The following is a 19,582-nucleotide window of genomic DNA, read 5'->3' on the forward strand; positions in this document are numbered from 1 at the left end:
TGTATGTATTTTTCTGTGTGTATGTGTGTTCATCTAAAACTTTGTTGTGTGCTTTTCTGTGCCAAATGTCGGTCGCTGTTGTGCGTGTGTGTGTGTGTGTGTGTGCACGTGTGTGTATGTGTGTGTGCTTCTGTGTCTGAAACTTTGGCGCGTGTTTGGCATTAGTGACAGTCATGTCAGCAAAAGTTTGAGGCACATTCAACATTCCAAGTTTATGTCGTAGTCGTTGTCGTTGTTGTTGTCGTTTTCGTTGTTGTTGTTGTTGTTGTCGCAGTAGCCGTTGCTTTTGGGCGTGGCAGTGTGGGCGTTGGCAGACATGCTTTACGTTCCACAAGCACGCCCCGTTTGCCGCCTTCTTATGTATTTTCCTGCTTCTTCTTTTACATCTTACACATTAAAGCTTCGCTTAAAGCACACAAATTTCACGAGTTTAAGTACATAATTTAGATAAGAGTGCTTTTTTTCGGTGGGGTTGGTTAATTTCTGTCTTACAGCAACTAGGTAGTTTGTTGCTGAGGGCGCCGGAGAGGGTGGAAGGATTTCTATCACTTGCCCCAAATCAAATTTGAAGTTTCCCTTACAAATGGGCCAATCAAAATCCAATTGCAATCCTTTTTTTTTAAGTAGCATTTCATGGAACTAGTTCGTTTGTGAAATTTAAATGAAATTTGGACATAATTTAGTTATTTCCTAAAATCCAATTAAATCCGATGTTCAAAAAATCATTGGCAGAGTAAATCAGCTTGTTTTTTTTTTTGACATATTCTCTGGAACAAGTTCTTTAGCGTTCAATATTCATACTGTTTTTTTACATATTCTTGAGAACTAGTTCTTTAACATTCCACATTCATACGTTTTAAGTTCCCACTTTTTATTTTAGTTATCATAGCAAAATGTTATATGCTCGCTTTTGTGGGTGTATTTGGAACTAGTTCAACTACCCTATATGAATTCTTCTTAGACATGAAGAACTAGTTCTTGAACATTCAAATTTGCAGCCCTTCCTTCCAGTTGTGTTTGCTCTAATTGACGTTTTTTGTGCCTAAAATAGTTTTTTTGAGGTTTCTTGGGATTTACGTAATGCATTTGTTAGTTAGTTTAGTTGGTTTCCTTTTAATTTGAGAACCAGTTGTTTTTGTTTGGGAATTTCTCGCGACAATAAAGACATTCACCCAGATATTCGGTTGCCTGTTTTAAATGTCCTCACAGCCGTTTCTAATAATCATCAATAATTGTCAGCTCTGTTTTTTTATGGCTTATTGACGCCTTTTTCCTTGATCAGGTCACGCACTTTGAAAGCGTTTCGCTGCAGATTCCTGTGCTGCGTTCTTCGAGCACGTTCTCCAGACGCGCCCAGCAATTACTTAGAAGCCCACTTGACCAGCTGGCCAAGTTGGCCCGAGTTGGCTCGAGTTGGTGTGATGCCTATCAATTTGTTGAAATCATTTCCGCCATTTTATTGCCTCGTCTGCTGGCAGCGACAGCTCGTGCCATTGGAACGCGGGGGCGTCAACGGCAGCGCCCTAAGTAGAAACTGTTTGTGGAGGCGTCTCTCGGCACGGTTATAACTCTCTTTGCCTGGCCGGGCGCAGCTGGGATTTTGGCTGCAATGTCTAAATTCCATCTCGGCTAGGTCAAGTTTGGCACTCTTTAAACTGGGTTGAACACGAGCGTGCTTGTAAAACGCCAAAAACTAAAAAAAAAAGAAAAACATAGCAAAAAAAAAAAAAAAACAAGCAGCTGCCCCGCACAACTTGGTAATAACTTGTTTTGTTGCCGCTGCTGTTGAGCTGCCAAATGGATTTTTGCATTACAATGTCAGATTAATCAAAACGAGGCAGCAGCAAAAAGCTACAAAGAAAAAAGTGGCCTCAGGCTGAAAATGACTGACTAGCAAATACCCTGCAACTGATAAGAATTCGTACTCTTTATAGTATAAAAAGGAAAGATCCTGATATCGTTTAATCTTTCAGATATACATAAAAAGTCTCTAATATTCTCCAAAATCGATTAATTTATCGATTGTATAAATGTTTATACATATGGGACAATTATCGAAAAAACATTAACAATTGCAAGTTTGTCTGGCTTATTGAGTTTTTCTTTGAATCTCTCAGATATATAATCTCTCAGAGATAGAGAAAAAGTCTCTGCTTTGCTGCACAATCGATTTATTTATCGATTCTACTATCGAAAATATGATAATATTTAAATTGAACGTCTCTTTAGATCAGGAATGTATACAGATTTCTTCTGCCCGTTATAAACACTTTTCTTAGATATTTTTTCAAGGGGTATCGAAAAACGTTAGAGAAAACCGACAATTGTTTGGCCAAGAGGCAGGCACTCGGCTGCGGGAACGTATGAGGAGTTGGGTTTGGTTGCGGGGTGCGGGGTGCGGCGCATAGTGTTTGCTGCGCTTCGAAAGAAATACGAATGCATAAAATTTTATGTTTTTCTGCTACTTGACGTTGGCAACAAGTGGGCCAAGCCAACAGCAATAGCAACAGCAACAGCAACAGCCATGGCCACAACCGCAGCAGCAGATGATTATCGTACGGGCCGACAACAACAACAACAACAGCTGCAACAACAACTGCAACTGCCACTGCCACTGCATTAGTTTTTATTGAGGCAGTTGGCTTAGCTGACGTCGCGGCAGACACAGCGGCATTGTAACAACTGCCACAGCAACATTTTCATTACCATTCATCACCTGGCAGCGTCTGCCCCCCAGCCGCAACCCCAGCCCTGCCCCACCCCATCCCACTCCATAGCAGCAGCAGCAGCAGCGGCAACTGCAACTGCAGACGATGACGCGGCGGCCACTGCAAAACCTTGTGCCACAAGACACAAGACGTTGAGACCTCGACTTCCTTTGGGTCGCTGCACAGCAGACCTTGCTGCCACTTCTGCTCAGACAGTTGGCAGTTGCAGTTGCACCTATCGCGGTTTCGCCCAGCGGCACATCCAACAGGCCTCGCGGCTATGAATAGCTGCAAATTTATTAGAATTATGGCTTTTTATTTGGAGCCAGTGTCATGTGAGACTTCTGTGAGACAATCCGTGGCCAGATCTGAATTGTCTTCGCATACATATTCTTATTTATAATTGTATATAAATATTTATACCAATTCATATGCTTACCCGAAAATACTCATTGATACGCAAAGTTATTTTATTGACATCTACAAGTAGAAGGGAGACTTTCATAAATAAACAATCCTGGAAGAACAAAAGAAGCGGAGATTGTAGTAGAATACGAGCAGGAAAGGGGATAGAGAAATAGAGAGAGAGAGGGAGCGAGAGAGTGCTTAACTTTGAATTCATGAGAATCTCGTAGAAGGGCGATATTTAAATTTGTTCTGCGTTTGGTAGTCAAAACACATATATATATATATAAATTTTATCTGAATGCCAACACAACTCAAGCCTCACAACTAAAAGCCTTACTTGAATTCATGAGAATCTCATAGAAGGGCCATATTTAAAGATACTGTTATTGGGCTTGGTCTGCGTACACGCAAATATACATTTATATAAACGTTTTCGATGGCATTAATAAATAAAGAAAAAAATATATATTTAAGGTTAGTAGCTGTGTAGTAAGACTTAAACTTATTGTAGACAAGGAATTGACTTTTGTAATTATGAAATCTAATCGAAATATTTACATATGAATACTCTAGACAAACTAGCTATTAATAGTCAACGGAATAGAGAACAGCTCCATAGTTAGCTATAACGTAAATAGTTAAATCATCTAAAATTATCTCTCATTTATTATCGTGGATTGCTTTCTTTGTGTTAACAAATTCACGTGAGCTGTATTTTTCCTTGCGCCCTCATTAGCAACCCGACTCGAATAGGTTTTGATTACTTGGAACAGGCGCCTGTTTTGATTTTTTGCTTATGTTCCATTCGGGTTGCGGAATACTTAGCGCCTTGGCGTTAATTTCACGCGAAATATTTGCCAACGCTTCATTTGGCGCATATTATTTTTGTTTTCGGGTCGCAATTGGCGTCCAGACGCTCGAATTTGGTAAGGATGTGCGCCTTACGCAATGGCATTTTAATTTGGTAATCGGGTTTTGGCTCCCTGTCTGGACATTTGTTATTCGACCAAAAATATACAGCCTATACAAAGGGAAATGGTTTGTTTCTTCTTTTTATACTTGTGTCCTGCTGTCCTTTGCTGTAACAGTTTACATGTTATGTAGCGCAGACAGCCGGACAGCGCCTTCATTTAAAGTACGCTAGTCAGCACATCAGAAGGCAAAACAATAGACGCCACAGGGGTTCCATGCGGCGTCCAGACAGTTACGACCCCAAAGCCGACCCAGACCCAGACCAAGACCCAGACTCGGCGACCGAGCCCGAACCCAAGCATTTACACACGCAGCCATTGCTGTTTCCCATTATAATAACATAGTGTATATGCTTCGGGTATGTGTGCTGCAGCATGAGCGTAGTTACAGATGGTTTACCATTTCTTTGTGTATTCCTCTTTGCATAGCATTCGTTAACGTTTCGGCTCGCGAACGTGCTAAATCTCGCTCTCTCTGTCTCTCTCTCTCTTGTTTGTCTTTGTCTTGAAAACATTTTACTGGCAGGCTCTTTACTGACTTTCGCTCAATTTTTTTTCGAATTGCATTCGTAAACGTTTTTCTGCCACAATTAACTCTCTTGCTCTAGGTCTAGCCCTTCTTCAAATAAGTTCCTCTTTACGCGTCATTCGTAATCGTTTTGCTGGCAAGCTCTTACTTCCCAGGAGTTGAGTTGTCGCAATTATTCTTTTGAATCTCTCTTTCTCTCTTGCCTTGCATTTATTATGCATGTGCACAATTCTCCTTGGGGTTTGCCTTCGTAAACTTAATACAGGCAGCATTGCAGTAGAGTCGCATGAGAAATTAATTGTAAAATTAAATCAAAAAGTTTCTAGACTTTTTCAAACAAAAGTTATGAATTTTGTAAAGTTCTTCGAGTATTATAATAAAGCGTATTAAAGTTTCGTTAGGTCAGGCGGGGATCATTTGTTTTACTTTCTGTTTTGTTAAAGTTGTTGTTGCTGTTGTTGGTATCGCACGCTTTTATGACATGTCGTGAAGGACGAACAACAAAACAAAACACATTTGCTTTTAATGGCACAAAAGCAAAGCAAAAGGACACAAACAAAAAGGCGAGCAAAGGGACAAAAGGATGAGTTGTTGACTAGGCCGAAGGTTCATAACTGTGACTGCGACTGCGACTGGGTAGGGCTGACAGCAACATCGATAAGGAATGAAACGGCACAATGGACAATGGGCTGACCCAGCAACAGGACTAAAGGACACACACACACACAGAGAAATACAGACACACTCACACACACGCACAGCGTCGGCAACGACATCCTTTTTCCTGTCTGTGCCCGGCCTGTTCGCTTGTTTTTGTATTTGTATCCCTGTCCGTGTGTGTGTGTGTGTGTGAGATCCATTTTCCGCCAGCTATGCATGTGTATTGGTGCGCGTGTCTGCCGCGTCCTGGCCAACGCTGTCGCCCGGGAGCGCCTGTCGAAAATGTTTTCCATTTCAGTTAGCAAATTATGTCGGCCAAAAGCGAAGCAGAAGAGTCGAAAAAAGACGGCAAAATAAATGAAAGCCCAGACGCGACGCAGTTACCAATTGCTGGTATTGGTGGGGGGCGTTGGCTGTTAAGTGGTGGAGGGGGGGAGGGTTTGGTTTGATGGCGTGTGTGTGTGTGTGTGTGTGCAGAGGAGGTTGAGCAAGCGCTTGGGTGCTCTGTGCGGACTGTGTTGGACATGTTTTTATGACATGGCGGGGCGACAAGAGTACAAAATACAAAAATGAAAGAGGAAATCAAAAATGTTCAATAGTAGACTAACAGATACTCTGTAGTAGCTAGAAGAAGCATAGCAGACTGCAGACACACTGTGGACCATGGATTTAGGACGAAGACGAAGAACTTTTGACTTTGGAGTGTGGACTTAACAGCTTGAACTGTATCCGTAGGGCTGTGTACCTTATCTAAATCAGTTCTACATTGGGAATAATAAATAACAATTGGGAATATCTGACTTTTTCAATTACATATATCCGCATATACCCTTTTGGCTTTGTACGCGAGGTGTTGCATGAACTGCAGGATCGCCATTTGAGCTCTTGTTATTTTGTCCCTGTTCGGACGCCATTTGGGACCATTTTTACTTTTCCTTTTTCCTCGACGGTTTTGCTTTTCTTCGTCGATTTTTGTTTTGTTTTTGCGCCCGGCACTTGGCTTTTATGGTTGTTGGCGACGCGTTCCGCTTGAATTACGGGTCCAGCGAGCCATGAACAGCGGGTGCTTCGCAAATAAAGTTGCAAAAATGCCAACAAGCAGAAGAAGATGCCCAAGGGCTGGACGAGGCGTGTGGCGAGGGCGGGCGGAGGGCGCTTGAGCTGGCTTGGCAGCCATTTTGAAAAGTGTGCATATAAAAACACAGAGCGAGAGAGAGTATGACAAAAAAAATTGTGACTGCTGGCAATCATTGTGTCATCGATGATAAAGATTAAACCGATGGGAGTGGGCATGGGCAGGGTTATGGTAGGCGTGGTGAGGGACGCTGCGGTGAGGGGGGGGGGCGTAGCTGTTGCTGCCCCAACAAAAAGCAACTGCAATTCCATTGTAAATAGTCAGAGCACTCGACATGCAAGCACAGGCAAACAGGCATACAAACACACCCACACACACACACACAGACACAGACAAATGCATACAAACACACACACACACACACGCACACAGTAGTTGTTGTATTTGCATTCGCAATGCTCTCCATTATGTGGTGCTCGACAAGAATGCGGTCCCCGCATCTCCTTTTGGCCAGCGGCAGCCAAGAGGGTGTGTGTGTGTGTGTGTGTGTGTGTACAACTGGGTGTGGTTATGTATGTGTGTGTGTGTGTTTGTGTTGTTGTGCAAAGTGGTACAAAGTGCTGGCATAGGACTCTTTTAGGCCCTGCCAGCTGCTGGTTTGCTTTTTGCTACATTTTTTCTTCTTCTGCTTTTGCAGCTGGTTTCTCATTACAAGCAACGACCTTCAGCTTGGTCCCTCAGCACCAACATGCCCACGCCCCCAGCCCCGCCCCCGGCCAACGACAAGCTGCTCCCACCGAAAATGTAAAAGTGCAGAATCAGGTCATGCGGGCGTTGCACGCTGCGGGGCGTGGCAGCTAAAAACCAAATTGTAACCAACAACTTTGTACGGTCGAGCAAGTGAGTTGTGTGTCGCTTTGCCATTTAGAATCAGAGCAAATACATTTAGCACACACACACATACGAACACACACACACACAACCACAGGCAAGTGGTTGCATTGAGAGCTGTTCTCATGGTTCTCTTCCTCGAGCAGCCGTCGATTTTGCCATTGCGACAGACAAATGACAAACACTCGGGAATTTTATTTCTATTTCTATTTCTTTTATTTTATTTTTTTTTTTTGTGGTAAAAATGTTGTCCATAGCTAAAAGTACTCGCAAATAAGTATTGATGTCCTTAATTTGTGCTATTTTCAGCAGCGAGCAATATTCCATGGCCCCCGCGGCGTATACGTAATTTCTGTCTATAAATTGTTTCTGGATGGGCAACAAAATGTGTGCTTCAATAACCAGAGACATGTCTGGCCCATTAGCAACTGACACGTTAATTGCCAGACCAGAATATCCAGATAATGTTTAATTGGGAAATATGTGTATATATAGTTGTCTGATATGACAGCTGACATTTGGCTGCGCGGCAGTGCATGAAATTGGGTCTTATTAAAAAACAGATATGTGTGCAGGCAAATGTTGGAACACTGTGAATGGCAACAAGTTAAGATTTTAAGCAGGATTTACTTCTCATATCGCTTAAGTTTCTTGCATTTCGTGATAAATTGGCGATAGCCTTCTTTTGCTCAGTTCTGCTTAAGCCACAAAATGCTGTGAAAAGCAAAGAAAAAGCGTTGTGGAAGTTGTTAGGGTTCTTTTTTTTCTCCAACGCGAATGTATCTTCCAAGCGATACTTTAAACTATCTTTCAGATAGATCTCTCTGTCTGTCAGTCTATGTATCTAGCTGTCTATCTATCTTTCTTTCAGTAGATGGAAGTGAAGAGCCTTTATATATACACAGTTTAGTATATATATACAAAGTATTGAGTTTGTCTATATATTTTCTGATTGATCTGCTTATTCAAACTTTCTGGTCTGTGCTTAGAGCAAATCTTAATTCTAGCAATTCGCTTAGAATATCTAATTATCTACAGTATATCATGATAAGCAAAGCCTCAAGTAACGCTTAAATGATGCCTTAATTTTCCTCATCGCGATGCGTTTAATGGAATCTGAGCGGCATGCCACCTCACCCTGCAGCGCTTGCCGAGCGAAAAGCCAAGCACCCACAGCAACAATTTTCCATGCACCCGGCTGCAGTTAGCGACAGAACGACAGAATGGCAACGACATCGACATCGACATCGACATGGAGCCACCTGACCCACTGACACTGCCCCGAACAATCAAACCTACCCCCACAGAGCATGTTGCATGTTGTTGTTGCACTTGCCGCCAAATCATATTTCCGTTTTTGTCGCCCTCGCCATTCCCATTACCCACTTGATGTTTGCTGCCTTCTCATCATCTGCATTATCTAGGTAGTCCGGCATTGCATGGCAACACCATCATCATCATCATCAACATCATGAGCATTGAGCTCATCATCGTCTTTATCATGAATGTTAATCGTCATCTGTCAGACGCATTTGCGGTTGCCAGCAAATTGAATGTAGGTCGTCCCCTACCCAGAGTTGATGTCGTTGCGGTTGCCATTCGCGTGACCACAGCGCCATCGATCAGACAGCGGATTGGGGGAGAGCGGAGGGGGATGGTTTTGATTGAGAAGCTGCCTGACGGTTGGGGCAACGGTTGGGTGCTGATTGGCCGCCGCCAGCATGTCTGCAGCTGCTATCCGCACGCTGCGGCGGTCGCATCCACGCCCAATTAACAGGGCAGCGACTGGCTGCAGCACACGAAAAACTGTTGCCCCACTTACATAACCTATATAAAAGTCGTATACACACACACACACATACACGCGCGCGCACACAGGTGTATATATGCCACATGCACTGCGGCAGTTTTTGGGCAGCTGCAGCTTAAGCTCAGCGCTCCTAAGTAGGCAATGCTTTTTGTGCTATCTGAATTGTGTGTGTGTGCAGTGGGTAGCTGTGCTATTATAGTGTATATACATACATATACATATATATTCTCGATCAACAAGCAAGTCTATAAAGATATAGAGATATATATATATTTATATATATATCCAAGCAGAAGTCGTTCCTAATCTATGATTTTTCGAATACCGGCGAACTTTATCATAGAAAGTCAGTTTCAATAAAAACTAAGCAATTGTCAATTGTTTTTATTATTCAGATATATGAATGTTAGCTGCTTCCATCAATATCTTTCTACAAAATTTATTAGCTATCTTAGCTCTTCCTTTCGTCAAGGGTATTCGGTGGGCGGCATCACAATTTTGTTTTCTCTTGGTTTTATTGCTGCCAGTTTAAGTTGGAAATAGAGTCAAGCTCTTCATGGCTGAAATGTTTGCTTTCAGTGTGCGTGTGTGTGTGCGTGTGTGTGGCTGTGTGGGTGGTGGGTGTGGCAGTTAATAGCCGTTGTTTGGCTAAGGCTCTTAGGGCTCTTGAAAACCTGGTCTGCTCTGACGACTGCTGCTGTTTGTCTATTTGTCTATTACCCGGCTGCTGTCTGTCTGGTCGCACATGACAGCAGCAGCAGCAGCAGCAGAAATACACACTAAGCACACACGCACACACATATACACACACACACCCATGCAAAAACCTTGCTCAGCCTTAGCTAAGGCTGCATATATGTATTTGCCCCAAAATGTATGCTACATTTTTTCGTTCAGCGCAGCTGCTGCTGCTACTCCCGCTGCTGCTGTTGTTTTTGTTGGTATTATTGTTGTCTCGTCTCTAGAGCAGACACTCCTTTTAGCAGCACACACACACACGCACATTTAGATATATATATATATATAGATATATGTATATATATATACAGCTGCAGACACATTTAGAGGAGCACTAACTGATTTTTAGGTCGCCGGCGCTAACGACAGAACGACAAACGTTTACGGCTTGGCTGGCTGAGGCTCATCGTTAGTCCTCACACCCTCACACATACACACACACACACACACACTCTCAGCAAATGGCAGACAGGCAGACAAAGCAGCAACAACAACAACAACAACAACATGGTTGGCGCTCGTTATAAACGGCAGCAACAAAAACCGCTGCCGCAGCCCAAGCATTAAAAGCCCGCAACTAACAGACACCCTGCCCAAAAGACACCCTACCCTAGCCCATACAACCCCCTTTGCTGCTGCACAATTTGGTTAGACATGAACCAGTTTTCATTTTCTTTTTTTTTTCTATTTTATTTTACTTTTATTTTTTATATTTTTGCCAACATTTGCGCGCGTGCTCTGCTGCCTCCCCATCTCTCTCCCCCCTTTCACGCTCTCTCTTTCTCTCTCTCTCTAGCACTCACTCTCTCTCGCTCACTCGTTCAGCCAGCTTTGGTAGTGCCGCTTGCTGCTGCCAGATGGCGCGCTTGCTTTTATATTTTGCGGCATTTATCCGAAAAAATGTTCTTGCTTCTTCTGCTTTATATACCACGCAATGTTTGTATGTAGTGAGTGTGTGTGTGTGTGTGTGTGTGTCTGTGTGTGCTGTATGTATATAGAACTTTCAGCCATTCATTTTGTTTTATTGTCGTTACTGTCGAGCGCAGCAGCAGCAGCGCAGACAGCCGTCTGCGTGGCCCGTGTGGATTTTCGGTTCGTGAATTGTTTGCTGAATTTCGCTTGTTTTTCCTCTTTTATACCCTGTAAATAGTTAAAACGCTAAGACGTTCGTTTGCTCGTTAGTTTTGTCTCCTTCAGCGAGCCGAGTCTAAGTTAATTTCTTAATCGATAAATATCGAACACTTCTTTTGAAACTGTTTTTGCAGTACTTTTTGTACTGTAAAATATTTTGTGGCTTCCTTAATATAATCTGCTGTAGTTGCGTCACTTATTTTGACAATCAATTCGAAATCGATGAATATTGAAGCGTTGTAAGGGGATAATAAAGCTGCGATTGATAAGAAAAACGTCTGTACAGGGCATTTATTAGTCGAGCAAGGTCGCCTCGTTTCTCTTCTTTTATTTTTTTGGCGCATAAAGTTGCCAGTCAGGCAGCCAGGAGGCAGTCAGGCGTTGGTCGCACAACGCTGCTCGCATTGTGACTCGCCTTGGCGCAACCGTCACACGTCCCGCCCCTCCGACTGCCCGCCACTCCGCCTGTCCGCCATTCCGACTGCCCGACTGGCCGCCTGTCCGCCTGTCACATCCTGCTGTGCACCAGCCTGCGTTCTGGTCGTTTCAGCTGTTGGTGTTTGGTTCGTGCGCTCGTTTTGGCCAGAAATTGTTGTTGCTTTTGTCTGCTTTGGTTTTTATTCCTGCCACATACACTCCACACCACTTCATCTGGGCCACGGCACGCCCTACGCCTCTTTTACACTGGCTGGTTTTTGTGTGTTGCAGCTTTTCGTTTCCTTTTCTGACGACGACGAGGACGACGTCGTCTAAGCTGGGAATTTATGTGCGTGAGCGTTTCATATTTTTACTGCGCTATGTGGACCACCAGGCTCCCTCGGGGCACACACACACACAGCTGCCCCTGAACCCCCCCCCACACTTTTGCTTTATAACTTAAACTGCACAAATTTTTGTTCATTTTCGCTTTGGAATTTAATAAATATTGTAAAATGTGTAAAGTTTGTGCTTTGTTTGCATTCCGTAGTCTCAACGCTGAATTAACTAAATTCACGTTTAGCTGTTGATTAAAGCAATAAGAGAGTTGGTCATGTGCGTGTGTTGCGAGATGTGCCTGAGATAACAGTATGTAAGGGCCAACAGGTCGTATGAGTTATTTTTGAATTTATATAAAGCTCACGCGGCGTATGCGTAATATTTCATCTTTTCATTTCATGCCGGATCGGAGCTCTTTAACATATAGCTCCCTTAGGAACGATGGCTCGGAAAATAGCTTTTTGTGCTTATCAATATATTCTGCTTATAACTGAGTCAAATCTGGTCAAGATCGATCTGCTATATTGTGCAACTCTGATCGGTCGAAAAGTGAGTTCTTGTCTGGCAAACGATTCTGTTTTTCATGCTATTTCCCCCCAACTTAGCTTCATCTGAACATATTTGAAAGCCTGTGGAGCAAGTGTTCTTTTTCGCTTTCATATATAGAAAACTTATCTATACAAAGTTCCCCGCAGCCCTGGCTACTCCCTAATCGTCTCTCGATACCCTCCCCATATATCTTCCCCTGTTAGAAACCTACTTAGCTGCAATTAATTGCCAAGCTGTTTAATCGACTGAAATAAAATAAAATATGCTGTGCGTGTGTGCATAAATGTATATACTCTAATATAAATGAAAGGTGTCGACCTAATGGAATGCTCCTATCTGATATCGTGCATCTCTAGCCGAAGCCAACTGTAGCCTACTTATGGGCGTTGGCCCACATCCTGCTGTCTCCGCCCGGCTTGTGTGACCTGCTTTGCTCTTTGAGTGGTTTCTCCCGGCTACGAGGTGGAGAATTGGGTGGAGCACGTCAGCAGCCCGGCGGCATGTGCTGCGGCAAAGCGAACCCAAAAAATTACGATGTCGACGGCGGTCGAAGTGTCAAAAGTTTGGCTCAACTTTTGCACGCGCTCTTAAGTGTGTGCGTGTGCATGTGTGTGCTTGTGTGTGTGTGTGTGCTGCAAAGTGGCCACCAGCAGAAACCACAGTCAACTCGTGAACTAACCGCAGGCACACACCCACACACACGCACTTTGTTGATTACGCTTTCCCCGCCCCACATTAATGTGTATCCCTTTCGCTTTTTGGGCTCGTTTGTAGCCGCAGCCCATTTTGGCGGCGCCTCTTGGCTTTTGCGTCATACGCGCCAGCGTGTCGTCTGTCCCATGTCTCCGTCTCAGTCACCGTCACCGTCTCTGGCTGTCTTGTGAATTGCCTCTTCACTTGACAGCCGTCGCTTCCGCTGCGGCCAAGCACAAGCTTGGGCCCCAGCACAAGCCATCAACGATGCCGTCGTTTCGCCTTGACTCTCTGACATTTGTCTCTCTGGCTGTCAGCCTGTCTGCCTGGCTGTCTATCAGCCAGCTTCCTTGTTAAGACATTGCACACTGGTGCAAACTATGTCCATATAATATCAAATTAGCTTGGCTTATCTGATTTGCCTTAATATATCTCTCATACATATTAAAGTGTGCACTTACCCGAAAAAGACTGGAACCAGTAGTAGGGAAAGAGTATTTTGCATTCCTAGAAGAAAAAAATAAGTGGAGAGCGGGTTAGAAGGGGAGAAATATCGAGAAATAGCAAAGTAGAGAAAGAAAGAGAGAGAGAGAGAAATTGGGAAAGTACATAGATAACTATATAATATACAATTCATGAGAATCACATAGAAAGGCAGCGCATTTGCTAGCTGCGCTTGCTCAAGCTCGATTAGTGTTCCACTGTGCCATTCGTCTGCCTTTGATACAGACAGACACAGACACACACACACACGCACACACAGACATTTAACTCACCCCCTCTCCCTTTTTCACCTCCACCCCTTTTACAGCTGAGTTAAGTTTAGCAAGTGCCGCCCCTGGTGGATTATTTCGGCACAATTTGCATATTCAATGAGCCTTCGACGTGGCTGGCTGTCGCCTTTGGCATAAAATGTTTGGATTAAGGGGCGTGGCGGCGGGGCATGCCGCAGACGCAGCCGTTGCCACACGCACGTGTTACATAAGTTTTGCAACGTGTCTGCCTACCCCTTCTCCACTCTCACTCTCACTCTCTCACTCACTCTCTCTCTCTCTCTCTCTCTCTCTCTCGCTCTTTCTGTATCGCCCACACTCTCTCTCCTTGTCTGTGTTTGCTTTGCACGTGGCAAAATTGTTTCGTTGTCGGCAAATGAAATTTGTTTGCCTAGGCGCAGGAGTCTGACGCTGCGTCCTGCCGCATACCGCCCGCTGGGGCTCGGCTACCAAAAATGCCAGCCATTTGCCAGCTGTGCGTGTGTGCGTATATACGTGTGTATCTGTGTGTGTGTGTGTGCGTGTTTATTTTATTGATTACTCTGTCTCATGCGTGCCTTTTATTTTTTATCTCTGTCTGGCTTGTGTGCTCTGTCTTTGTTTATGCTTTCCATTTTATTTATAATTATCTGACATTTCGCTAAATGTAGCTGGGCTTTAAGGCTGCTGTTGGCTTTAAAGATTGACTGATTGACTGACTGACTGACTGACTGACTGATTGTCTGTTTGCCTGTCTGATGGTTCGCACTGCGCCTGAATTTATACGTATTACGTATACGTCGCGTGTGCTCAAGGTCAATTTGGGGGCTCTGCTAAGTATATACATGTGTGTGTGTGCATTTGCTGTGTGTGCGTGTGTGTGCTTGTTTGTTTTATGCCCTCAAATGCCTACAATTGTATACAGTGCAGACAAATGTTTATTGCATGCGCCACGCGGCGTATGCGTAATATTTGTGGCAGCTGCTCTCAGGCGCCAACTTAGGCGTCACACCCAAGCACACACACGCACACACGCTCAACTTGCTTAAGCACAAATCCAGCGTCTAGCTGACAACATGAGCATTAACTTTCGAGCTAATCCAGTGCCACGTCAGCAGCAGGCGGAGCTGAGTGGCCCGTCAGCTTCTTCCACTTCCACAAGAGCTGCAAAGTTGTCAAGTTACTTTGACAGCAACCGCAAATTGAGCGCTAAATTTGCTGCTGCTCGACGGGCAGATACCACGTATTTTGTGGAGGTGAAAGAATAACTTATTAGCCAGTTCTACTAGGCATAAGTTTTTAGTTGGATTTTCAGCTATTGTAGATGTAGATTTCTTACATGGAAATAATAGGAATCTGAGACTATGAGATACCACGCAGCTTGCAGCTGTTAAGAGTAGCAGAAAGAATCTTAGCTTTCGAGCAGTTCAGTTTCAGCTGCTTATTGTTAGCTTTGCCAAATGTCATTCGCTTGGTTATCAACTTCTCTTACGCGCCTTCTAAGGAACGTATAGAGGGGGAGAAGCTTTAGAGAAGTTCACACAGTTAAGGCAATGAAAACGCAGCTGTCGTATCAGGCTCCTACTACTAAGCTACTGTAGAGAAGACAGCTCGCAGTCAAGAATTGATATGAAGCGAGAAGCATTTGATAAGTTAGTTAACAATTTTAGGAGCAAATAATCCTGAGAGAAGAGAAGCTTCTGATATGTTAGCTCGTGCTAAGTAGTTCCATTTGGCATGAAATCTCAAAGGCCCAGCCGTATAAACTTCCTGGCCAGAGCTTAAAGGGCATTAAGACTTTGATTGAAGCAGAGCCTGGGCAAAAATTTCAAACGAGCGGGCAATGAGAAAATGCCAAAGCCAAAGGTCTGAGCACGTTTTGCACATTTCATTTCGCATGCACAAAACAAAAAGTCGCCAGGCCCAGCAAACTGCTTCACAGGACGACAACAAGGACAACAAGGAGCAACTGGATAATAATGAATGTGACTGTTGCCCCAGCTCATCATCAACAAAATCTGATTTTGAGTGGCGGCAAAGTTGTTCGTTCTTCTTCTTTATCTCATTGTTGTTGTTGCTGTTGTTGTTATTGTTGTTGTTGTTTGTTATGACAATGACATGGAAATGAAGACGAGCGACTGCAACTGACTCAGCCTCAAGCTTCGGACCAAGCCCCTCCGCTTTGTCCAACAACAACCCTCGGACTTCCACTTCAGCTGTTGTCACTGGCACACGGCACATTCGTCCTGGCATTAATCAACTGTCCGTAGTCCTCGGGCTGAGCACTGCCCAAGCCCGCTTTTAACTTGGCTCCTCCTGGCCAGCGCTCATTAGACGACCCAGCCTGCAGTTAGTCCTGGCTCTCTCTCATTCTTACTTTTTTTTTTTTGTGGGCAGCATACATGGCTTTTTTCTGCTTCTTGCTTTTTGCGCTTTTGTTTAAAGTTAAGGCGAATGTGTGTGGGAGAGAGAGAGAGAGAGAGGGAGAGAGAGAGAGAGAGAGCTTGAGAGAAAGAGGGCTGGGGGCACCACATTTGCTTTCTTTCTTTGGTTTTTTTCTTTGCATTTTTTTTTTTGTGGCAGACCCTCGTCTTGTTACTTTTTTGCGTAGTTTTTTATTTTTTTTTGCTTAAACACACACATGTACATGTGCCAGCTGCCACGCCCACGCGCCCAGGTACACACACACAAACACACAGAAAGAGAGGCATCAGCTCGCTCGGCACTCGGCAAAAACAAATAGCGTCCGCGTCTATACACAAAATCAGACGCTCAAGGACTCTTTAGTTTGCCAGCAGCAGCAGCTGCAGCTGCCTCTTCTCCCGCGCCCCTCCGCACACACACACACACACACTCGCACACACACACACAGGCACACCCACTTGAAAATGCCGTGCAATGAAAGTAATTTTCGCCAAATAGACTGCGCCCTGCTGCCGCTTCCCCTCGCATTTGCACAGCTCGCTGAGCTCTCGTTTAACTGCGACTGGCGACTGCTTACAGGCAAATGCTTCCACTGCTCCCCAGTTACTGCTGCTGCTACTGCTGCTGCTACTGCTACTGCTGCTGCAGCTGCAGTAATGCCACAGGACACTGAACAATTCGCGCTGCAAAGTTGGTCTGCTTGTTGTTTTTCAACTTGACTGCGAGTACATACATATATGTCGGAATTATCCCTTGGATCCTTCATAAAGTCAACTTTAAAATGGGGGGGCGAATTTTCACGTTAAAGACTATTTTGTGTTTCATTTAATGTACACAATATAAATTTCCACGACTTAACGGCGTGTGAACTTCGCTTCGATTTATTTGCTCAAAAATGATTTTCAGGAAACAATCGAAAATGGATTTAGAAAGTTTTGGATGAGCAACTTTCTCTTGAAATATATCTCAATATATATTGAAGAAAACAAGTTATCGTTTTCTGTGCTAGAAAACGTTCTTAAAACTGGTCAGGCGATAAGATTGTATCGATTAGAAAACTATCGATAACCTTATATGCAAAACCAAAGCTGACAACTATCGATACTAGCCGAACACGTTAGTTGTCAACATGTTAGTTATCCTTACATAAAGTGATTAACCTATTTAAGAGTTCTATAATTATCCATAACACAATATTGAAATCTATCGATAGTCGTTAAAAGAAGAAGTTAGAGTCTTGGTAATCACTTGAAAGAGCTTCTTGTTTATTTATTACTGCACATCTATCTATCCATCTATCCATCTATCTAGCTATCTATCTAATGCCTTTCTTCTGGAGTAGACTATTTTAGATTGCAAACTTAATCGATAGCTTCGATAGTTGAGTCAAGACCTAGGCCCATGCTGAATACATGTGTCGAAAACAATCGAAGCTTTACGGGAACTGTATTCTAGCCAATGTTAATGATAGCACTTCTCAACTTTAACTTAAAACGGAAATGATATTAATTAGAAAACTTTGGTTAGGCGCTTTTCCAACTTTACGTCAATTACAAAGAGTTTGATGAGTTCGCTATGCCTGCAAATGTGTGTGTGTGTGTGTGTGTGTGTGTGTGTGTGCAGACATATTCTAATGCTGGGGGGAAAACCTTCGACAATCGTCAGTTCTAATTGCTTTTCATGGCAATGTCACAACAACAACAACAACAACAACAAAAGAAGAAAATGTTCAACAATAGACGAGGAAATTCTCTTTTGGATGCCGCGTTTTTCTTTTGCTTTTCCTCTTTTGCTCTATTAAAGTTTTTGGCGCCCCCAAAAAAGTTGTGCAGCCCCCCGTCCCCGTTCCCTCCCTGGCACGCCTCCGCCCCTTGATTCAAAGTCTTTTTTGTGCAACTTGAAACCGAAAAGCGCAAAAAGTTTTTCATGCGGCTTCGGCTCTTTTCAAATTTCATGCCCCCCCCCCCCCCCCCCCCCCCCCTTTCTCTCTCTCTCTCGCACACACACACACACTTCATTGGCCTTTTCTATGGTTTTGTTAGCAGCATGCGGAAGGGAAGAAGCAGCTGAAATTCTTAGAAAAGAAGCTGACTTGCAATGCCAAATGTTGCCCCCCCCCTCCCACACTCTCCTGTGCCATGTCTGACTGACTGACTGACTGAATCTCTCTCTCGCTCTCTCTGTCTCCCTGTCTCTATCGCTTTGGCAGTCAGTCGGCACGGGGGCAGCGGGAGCCGGGTTACGTCTCTGAGGTCTGGGCTCTGGCAATATATCCACGTCTGCGTCAGCGTCTGCTGTCTGCTTCTTCTTCTTCTGCTGTTGCTGCTGCTGCCTGCTTCTTCTTCTTCTTTAACGGCACTCATGCTCTGCTATTTGGTCGGCCTCTTCTGCTCATTTCTAACTGTTAACTGTCGGTCTGTTGTCTGTTGTCTGTCTCAGCTCTCGCTGTGCGTCTGTCTATTTTGCCTCTGCCGCTGCATCTTCTTCCTCTTTATTTTATTTTTATTTTTTGTCTCTGCCGCATTATTCCGCCTGGCAACTTTACATTTTCATGCTCGTGCTCCCATTTCACAGCTTTCGCTTCCTTCTCAAAGTCGCCTGGCTCAGAGAGTTCCCCCCCAGCTACCTATCCACCCGAACGCCCCACCAGCGCCGCCCACTTCCGTTCCATTTTCATCTACTTGAGTGGAATTTTTATTTGTCTGCTGCCATTTCTCGTCGCCGTTCTTTGTGCGGAGGATACCCTGTTACCAAATGTTATGTAAGGGGCTTACGAGAATATTAAATAAGACATCTGAAGCACAGCTTGACTTCTTTAAGGGTTAACGCTTTGACGAGTTGAGGTTAGGTTGTTGTAATTGTGCAATCGATTGATGTGAGTTTTCAAATATTAAGTCCAAAAATAAATTACATTTTAACTTAAAGACTTTCAGAGCTATAAAAATGTTTCAAAAGGAAGATTTTCTCAAATGGCGCAATATAAACGAATAAAATTGTATTTTGAAAGTGGAATAGCTAATATTTTGTAATTGATTCTCAAATGAAAGTGTTCCACTTCCGCCTGTTTCGAAAGCTTGTGCGTACTTTGGCAGCTATAGAAAACTAAACGAATAGGGTTACGATTCCAAACAGTGTTCCAATTCCAACTGTAGCTTATTTTTACTTTCTGTAGTTTTCACATTGCTATTATAAAATTAAGCTGAGAATAGACAAAAAAGTGTGTGGTTTTGAGAAGCCTTTGCCAATGATGTTCCAATTCCAACTGTTTCTAAAGCCTATTTCTCTCTATTTCTATAGTTGGATTGTATTTCTATATTCGTTTAGCTAAAGGGATATTCAAGCGTCGAGGCCTTTTAAAAGGGCTTACAAACTCGTTCTTTTTGTTGTCCCAGATTACACTTTACCTTTGGGTAATCAGCATTGCTTTTACTGCAGCGCCGACACCTGGGAATCTGTTGTCCTTTGCCGTGTCTTGTCACACGGTAGG

At 43.8% G+C, this 19,582-nt stretch overlaps 1 protein-coding gene and 1 long non-coding RNA gene across 4 annotated transcripts in view; one reads left to right on the forward strand and one right to left on the reverse strand.

Annotated features, from left to right (window-relative positions):
• Nucleotides 1-19,582, forward strand: part of Snoo (Sno oncogene) — a 107,343-nt gene that overhangs the window by 44,415 nt on the left and 43,346 nt on the right. The window lies entirely within an intron of this gene.
• The window catches only part of LOC116651655 (uncharacterized), a 98,222-nt gene that overhangs the window by 34,556 nt on the left and 44,084 nt on the right, over nt 1-19,582 (reverse strand). For 2 of the 3 annotated variants that reach the window (XR_004304668.2, XR_004304670.2), the window contains 2 exons: nt 13,381-13,426; nt 3,148-3,225 (listed from right to left, as the gene is read on the reverse strand). This is a non-coding gene — a long non-coding RNA (uncharacterized lncRNA). The remainder of the gene's footprint in view (nt 1-3,147; nt 3,226-13,380; nt 13,427-19,582) is intronic. The other variant, XR_004304669.2, reaches the window with a different exon arrangement.

This window comes from Drosophila virilis, chromosome 4 (genome assembly GCF_030788295.1).
Source record: "Drosophila virilis strain 15010-1051.87 chromosome 4, Dvir_AGI_RSII-ME, whole genome shotgun sequence".
Lineage (NCBI taxonomy): Eukaryota > Metazoa > Arthropoda > Insecta > Diptera > Drosophilidae > Drosophila > Drosophila virilis.